Genomic DNA, 7,005 nt, shown 5'->3' on the forward strand with positions numbered 1-7,005 from the left:
AACAGAAGATAAAATATAGTAGCGCTCTTTGTTGGTCGCAAAAACATTGACGTCATCGACCGTTAACGTGACGTCATTTTAACGTAGGCTTGTTCTAACAGAAAAAAAATCATATTAGAATTATAGAGAAGGATAAAGTTTCTGATATGCATCTTTTTGCCGTCAGAAAAATAAAATAAGAGTAACAGAAATTAAGATACAAAGTGTTGCCCTAGATGAATTTAGTAAAACAATGAAACTAAATAACAGCTTGAATTGTCAGAGTTTGCAAAAAAATCATACGTTGCCACAAGTTTTGTCGTTCCGGTCCTTACAACAAAACGAAAAGACCCTTTGACGGAATTCAATTTTGTTCTTTTAGACACCATAAAGGATATCCATTTTTTAATTTCGAAAGAACAATTGACTTCGTAATATCAGGCTTAATTTTGATATTAAAACTTTCGATAACGCGTACATATGACATTTAATTATTTAATCATCCCAGAATTGAATATATAAACTATGAAAGCTTAAGCCGTTCATACAATACAATAATATCAAAATAATATAACCTAAAGTTTCTTTATCCATATACCAATACGTAAAATAGAAAGAATGGAAACTCCACAGGTCGCTCAATACGACAAAAATGAAAATGTTGCAGGTTCGGTTTGATTAACTTAGTTTGGAAGCTGTTTCCACTACAGTATCTATCTGCGATTATAAATATGATATGTGTGATTTGTATGAATATGATGTACATAATGAGCTTTATTTCATTACATTAAGAAACAGTAATGAGATAGATGGTCCACTTTATAGATTATTTGTCAGTTCTTTTGAAATATAATAATGCAGATCGAAAAAGAAGAAAAAAAAAGAATAACTGGTGATTATAGAAATGTATTAGTTTATTAAAGTCTCATTCATGTATAAAACCAACATTGACATTTACAATAAAATCATTAAGACAACATATACATGACCAATCTATAAAGATTTATAGTAGACTAGAACATGCACATTTTATGACCTGGCAAGTGATTTTGCAAAGATAATACATCCATAAACTGCATAGAAGAAATTTATCCTTTAACATTATTGTAATATCAATATCACAGACAGAATTTCAGAAATATTGTATCTCCCAAAATGTTAGAATAAGACAGACTGTTGAAACCGTTATAATAATCATCTAGAAATCTACCAAATAAAACAGGCAGCCTAAAATTTCGGCAGGGTTCCAAACACCTCAATAAGTATTAACAAGCTTCAGATATATCCAACATAAATATTCAGCAATTTGAAGATGTTTTAGAATGCAATCCTATATTATCTTCTCAGCTTATATCACATGTTATTTGTACAATCACATAATTTGCCTAATCACGGGCAGTGTACCCAGTCGCACAGAAAATGGTGTGACGGAGCTTACCCTGTGACAATACAATGTAGTCAAATACTTGACATTAGTATCATCCATATCATCTAAAATGTCAAATTCATATATTACAATGTACAATATAAGTCTTATTACAGTGCATTAAACGTCTTACACTGTAGATAATCCTGGCTATTGACCTTCCTACCTCAAATATCGATATCTGCTGACTGCACTGCAACACAAACTAACAGATAAGGAACAAGGCAGACAAAAGGAGAAACAGTTTTCTCAAATTTATCCCTCTTGAATCAATTTCAAGAGGCAGCACACTTTCTCAGTCAGTGTTCATTTCAGATACTAAGGTGTAGAACCCAACTCTTTACAAGCATACATTTGGGCGACGTTGTAATATTAATATAAGATGACAGCTTTTGGCACAGCAACGTATAATATCTGAATTTGTGAACAAAAAGATGAATTTATCTGTATCATTCATTTTATAGAAGTCTGGGTCTATTGATATAGCTTTTTCGAACAAATTCGCTCTTATTTCAGTATACAACGGGCAGTACAAAAGAACATGAAACTCATCTTCAACACAATCCTTACACCATAAGCACAAGCAATCCCTCATATCGACCCGTTTCTACACGGATAGGCGCAACTCCTGCTCTGAACTTAGCAAAAGCAGACCGATGCATTCTGGGTATTATCAATTAACAATATTCATCACAAGAAGTGTCCTGTTTTAACAGCTTATATATTTCCACCAGTACCTCTTATACTGTTTGCTTTATCAACAGCAGAGAGCCATAATATCTGAAACATTGATCTCATCTTTTCTAATACAGATTTTTCAAAGCATCCTTGGGAATAGGATACGTTATGTCCAAAAACTAAGAACAATCAATTTTACTAAGGTGACTATTGACTCTCAACATAAAGTTCTTACAGTTACCTCTAGCACTGTTCTTACCATATATAAACACTGTTTTGTTTAATCTATAGGTGGACTGTTATACGTAATAGTAATAATTTCACGAGGGCGTATAACCACCCGAGTGTATAAATAGTGTTCAAACACGGTCTTGCTATTATGCATTTCGATTCTAATATCTCTTCTCTTGTAAAATTTAGATCAAATATGACAGAACTGTTTCTTCGCGCATGTATGGCGCCAAATGGTAGATCGTCACGCTCCTTTGTTTATACACCCCAGGACCGGAAATGGTAATACGACCAGTTGAAGAGTTCAGTTTGGGCGAAAATGATGGCGAATTATTCTGCAAAGCGTATAATGGACTCAGTATGTGTGTAAATTAATCAAGACAGTTGTGCAATGTGCAAAGTAAAAGATTTGATCCAATTTGAAAGTGCTATTTTTAGATACAAACGTGACACTAAATATCACGTCGACGTCACGTCAACATCATACCGTTTTGATGATTTACGCATTGCCAGTCATATTAAAATTAGGAAATAGATTTTACTTTTGAGTGATATACCAGTTAATATACCACGCTTCGAAGTTCAGATGCGCAATAATCTAATCACGAAGACCGAAGGCCTGAGTGATTAATTACAAAGTATCTGAACGACAAAGCGTGATATATTCACCGGTATATCTCGAAAAAATAAAATCTATTTCCATTCTAACACGATCATTTCAACTAAATGAAAAAAGTGTGCTGAATTATTTGACGCGCAGTACTAATCGAACGCCATTTAACTGCCGTTGACGTCATAACACGCGCAAATTACGTCATTTGTACGCCAGCGTGATCTAACGTGAGATTTTATCACACCAAATTTCTTTTTTGTCTATATGGGGCAAAATACGGATCGTGTTAGAATGTTGTTTAAAACATCACCTTAACTGAAAACTGCATACAAAATTTCAGTGTATGCTCATATCAAATAATGTTGAAAGAGACACTACTTAAGTTTTACGAGTCCTTCAGTAAGATATCAGATACGAGTTTTGGAAACAGATAATATTTACAGAACAGAGGTACAATATTATTGCACTAAGAAACCACCAAAGGCGTAAGGCAAAACTGGTCACTCTGCAACATAATCTCTAGCAGCATAAAAAGGCACTGAAAAAAAAAAGATTCTTAATGCAAGTGGTCTCTTGATAGACGTATCCTGTGGAGCAAGTTTGACTGCATGTAGTAAGTGGTCTAAAATGTCGAATTTATTAATTCCGACCCACTCAGTTATATAGATAGACAGGTTTTGAAACGGCTCGCCGTAGTCAGTTGTATATTTTGTGATTATAAATTAGAACAAGGATAACTTTTTGTAAAAGCTAGTTAACGTCCAGTTCATTATGTTCTAAATAACTGAGACTGAAAGATGTGTGGACTTGGCTGATTTGTGCAATTTCGTTCTTCCGTTCTGTCGCTGTCGATTTGACCTTACATCTGTCTTAATTATTTATCATCAATTTTTACATTGATTCTAAATACACAAGTGAAATATCTGCAGAAAGAAAATCCAAGTATGATGACTCCGCTTCAGATGTGGCACAAGCATATAAGCATGACGATTTTAACTCGACAAGATATAAAACAATACAACACAACTTCTGAATGAGCTTTTTATGTAATTTACTGAATTATCTTTCAATCGGGAACACCAGATTTAACTTTACTTGGCGAAAATAGTAGGTAACAAGCACCAACATTCTGTGGAAAAACGGCTAGAAAATAGTGTTACATCTTAGGACAGAAATCAGTTTAATTGTTGTTTTATAACACCAAGAAGAGTGCCTATTCACATTTGAAAATTTACTTTTTTGAAACGAAAGTCAAAAATTCATTAGCTGTATAAATGTTGTTACATAATTTAGTATTGATAATCCTAATAGGAAGAGTACATTTTCACATTTGAAATTAACTGTTTCCCTCTCTTATCTATCAACCATGTCTGTCATTTCTTAAGTGACCATTTTCTACTTTCAAAACATACTGTTTGCTGCTCTTCTGGTAGAATAATGCTTTTTAGACAAGTGCTACCGATGACCGAAACAGATGTTATCAATTAACCAAATGTTATGAAATTTTATTGATCGATATGTTCAGTTAGCATTAATATATCGAATTATAAAGGCGGAATATCATTGTTTTGATTTATGCTAACCTTGTAAAATGCTTTTTAATAGCCGAAAAAACCTTGGGTTTATAATTATACTTTTGATACCGTTTGATCATATATTTTCTCATACTCTATTTTTATCTTATTTTCTTGCATCCTTCTGGAATCCAGTGTGTTTGAAAGGCATTTCGCTGATGTTTTATTCTCTTTATTTTCTCACTCTAATAATTGAGGAGACACACATTTCTGACACCAGAACGAGACTATTCACCATTTACTTCCTCTTCCTTCTTTGATGCCATTTGTAAACATGTAACTGTAACAAACTTATACTTCATCGGCCAAAGTTGTTCCCCAATCTTTAACAAAATAAGGGAGAAATTAGCCATACAGACACCCTTCCCTGCTATAAAGGGGAGGTTAACCTAACCGACCTTCCCCGAAACCAATTGACGTCATTTGCAAAATAAAAGGGAGGTTACTCTAACTGACTCCATTTTTCATCCAAAGTTACTTCCCCTATCCATTGACGCCATTTGCAAAATAAACAGGAGGTTACCCTAACCGATCACGTTTGTTCATCTATAGCCACTCCACCAACCATTTGACGACTTTAGCAACTAAAAGTGGCGGTTACACTAACCGACCTCTTTTTCCATCCATAGTAACTTCCCATACCCACTTTGACGCCATTCGAAACATAAAGGAGAGGTTACCTTTAACGATCTTTTTGTCCCATCAAAAGTTACTTCCTTTGCATCCCTGACGCCATTTGCAAATAGAGGGGTGTTTCCCCTTACCAACCTCTTTTCCCATCCAAAGTTATTTCCATTTTCCTCTTGACGCCATTTTCAAAATAAAGGGGAGTTTACACTAACGGACCCTTTTTACAACCAAACTCATTTCCCTTACCCCGTGACGCCATTTGCAAAAATAATCGCGAGGTTACCCTTAAAGACCACCTTTTCCCATCAACTCCCCAAACCCTTTGACATCATTAGCAATTTAAAGGATAGACTACCCTAACCGGCCCCTTTTCTTCACATCCAAAGTTACGTCCCCTACACCCCTGACACCATTTGCAAAATAAAGTGTAGGTTTCCTCAATCGACCACTATTTTCAGTTCATAGTTACTTCTTTTTCCCCCTGGACGCCATCTTCAAAGTAAAGAGGGGGATTACTCTTACCGACCTCCTTTTTCCATCCAACGTTAATTCCTTAGCTCCATTGACTCTATGTGCAAAATATAAGCGCAGGTTACTCTAACCGACCACTTTTTCATCTATAATTACTTCCTCTTCATCCCCCTTGACGCCATTTGTAAAAAAAAAGGAGAGAATGGGAGGTTACCCTAACGAATGTCTTTTTCCCATCTAAAGTTAGTTCTCCTTCTCCTTGACGCCAATTGCAAAATATAGGGGAGGTTACCCTAACCGAAAGAATGATTCGCATTTAATTTCAAAATTTGAGTTTCCGTTTTTATAGTTACTGTAGTTTTTTACTTTTATCGTTTTTAATTACTTTAAGTAGTGGATTTGTGAAAGAATACTAACACATAACTTATTTTTTTGAGTTTATTCATTCTAAATCATGACTGTAAAAGCGTGTGATAGGAAAAACATTGCGGTAGCAAAACACATGTATGACAACAAAAGCGCAATACAAGTAGCAAGGAATTATAAACCCATACCTTTAAGTATACAAAATGCTTACTGTAAGAAAATTAAGTAATTGGTCTAATCGATCTAACTTGAGAATTAACTGAAATATGCTGAAATGTTCTTTCAAAATAAAGCGTTTGTTTTTTCCTCTAACTTACATATTAAGTTTAAATAATTTTAAACAATCTGGCTGTAGAATGGTAAGAATTTTCTCGTCATTTCTAAAGAGATGAATTCTGATATGCTGACTTCTTGAAAAATTGTAAACTGCACAGTTTTAAATGGACATTTATGATGAAAGAAAATATATAATGCATAGTACTAAATTTCTATGTACCATTTCCAATTAAAGCCTAATTTTATACACTGTTTAATCTGAACACTAACAGGACTACAGTACAGTTCTGTAGAAAATTATCTCTAACTCTATTTATAAGTAAAGACATAAAACTTTTCTTGTAAATAATAGTCTGACATCTTATAATATCATATACTGTTATCTTAAAGTACAACTCCTACCTTGCATTGTGCATGAACAACAGATCTATAAGAAAAGTCTGTAAAAGCATAGAATGTCACTAGGCAACATAATACTTTTAGAAGCAGGTTTAAATTGACAAAATCTGTTGTTGAGAGGTAATGTAAAATGTAACACCTCCCGCATCTCTTAGTATCGTCTTAAACGTAATCCTTTCGTACATGAACATTGAACGAAATCCTTCGTCCCTGCTAAGTTTCTATAATGAACTTGTCCATCTTCCACTTTGGACAATACCGTTTACTGTTAAAAGGGGTGCTTACCAAAAAGATACTGACTGAAAGGCGAACAGTGCAGACCATAATCAGACTGCACGGACGTGCAGGCTGATCTTGGTCTG

Source organism: Mercenaria mercenaria, chromosome 9 (assembly GCF_021730395.1).
Source record: "Mercenaria mercenaria strain notata chromosome 9, MADL_Memer_1, whole genome shotgun sequence".
Classification (NCBI taxonomy): Eukaryota; Metazoa; Mollusca; class Bivalvia; order Venerida; family Veneridae; genus Mercenaria; species Mercenaria mercenaria.